We start from the raw sequence: 1,802 nt of genomic DNA, 5'->3' as shown, positions 1-1,802 counted from the left end.
CCTAAGTGGGATAAGTCTGAGAAAGAGATGGAGGATTAGAACTAGTTTATTTTTAGTAAATGCTTAGTTGAACTTGTTGAATTAATATATAGAACTAGTTTATTTTTAGTAAATGCTTAGTTGAACTAGTTGAATTAATATATAGAACTAGTTTATTTTTAGTAAATGCTTAGTTGAAATAGTTGAATTAATATATAGAACTAGTTTATTTTTAGTAAATGCTTAGTTGAACTAATTGAATTAATATAACTAGTTTATTTTTAGTAAATGCTTAGTTGAACTAATTGAATTAATATAACTAGTTTATTTTTAGTAAATGCTTGAATTAATAGAAGTGGTTGAATTAATTAAATTAGTAATTGTTTAATGTTTCGCCTAATATGAACATAGGAAATGTCGTCTGACGACGGAAAAAATTTCGGTATGTGCATATACTGTGAAGACTAGCGCGGCCAGTGCGACAGAAATTTCCTTGTTGATGGTAGGCGATTTAGCATCAAGCTGGATGAGACTTTCAAATTCGATACAGTAAGTCACAACGACAAGTCTATTTTCGTAATTAAGCATGACTTATATATGCTTCATTTGCCTGACTTATAATTTTTAATTTTCACTATTCTACTAGCGCATCTCATGCCATGCAAGATTTTTTGTCTTGGATAAGATAGGTTTCAAAGATATGGAAACTATGGAGGTAAAGAGAGCTTACCTGAAAACTGAGCATGATGATTATACTTTCAATGTCAAAGTATACAATGCACACACGTACACCTATTTTGAATGCAAAACTTGGCAAGCACTATGCAAGGTTTATGCATTTGAGCCTGGTATGATTATCACCTTTGATATTCGTCCAGAAGATGATATTGAAGGTAATAGAGACATATGGGTCGATGTGCAGACGCCTCCAGTTCTACCATTATGTGAGTTTTTCTCAAATATATTTTTGTCTTTGATATTGCTTATTTCAAAAATAACTGACAACTAATTTCTATTGACAGCTTATCTCCATTCAACCAAACATGTCCGATGCTTGGTAGACAGGACCTTCTACTGTCCCGGAGCTGAACTAAACTGCAAGGAGATAACTCATTATGTTTCATGGTTTGAGGATCTTCATACTGTCAAGACAAATTTTTTTCCTGCACTTGGAAATGTTAGTACTCAAAACGTGCGACCAATAGTGATGGTATTGAACTACAGTCATATCTATTTAGGAATGATGGTAAGATATTTACTATTTGTCCTCAGTGCATATTTTACATACATATTTTTTTGCTAAACTTTCATTGCTGAGTATATTAATTAAGTACTATACGATGTTCTTCAACAGGGACTCCCGATGACAGTTGTGCCTCAGGGGATCGAGACTAAAGGTCAGATGTCAATTGTTAGCTTAAGGCCAAGATATCCTGCATTGCACATGAATGCATTCAGGATTTCTAGAAGCGATGAATGCTTAATAGTGAAAGATTGGAGGAAAATTGTTAATGATCGCAGAGAAGTACTAGGGGGCAGCAATGAGAAGCGCAACCCACGATTAGGAGATAGGTTCATCGGCATGCTCCAGTATGATCAATCAGGAGAGCTATACATGTTCTATGCTATTTTACTAGAGAGAGAATAGCTAGCAGGAGTGATTTAGCTAGTTCTTCATGCTGCTCTTAATTAGTACTTGACCTTTCATGTCTGTGTTCTTCGTTCTGAACTTAAGTGATTTACTTTTGTGGTGTTATATATGAACACTTATAATATCATGACAATCATGTTGAACTCGATGATTGGTTCTACTAGAAATTATA

Source organism: Triticum aestivum, chromosome 1B (genome assembly GCF_018294505.1).
Source record: "Triticum aestivum cultivar Chinese Spring chromosome 1B, IWGSC CS RefSeq v2.1, whole genome shotgun sequence".
NCBI classification, from domain to species: domain Eukaryota; kingdom Viridiplantae; phylum Streptophyta; class Magnoliopsida; order Poales; family Poaceae; genus Triticum; species Triticum aestivum.
Note: the sequence above shows the minus strand (reverse complement) of the source record.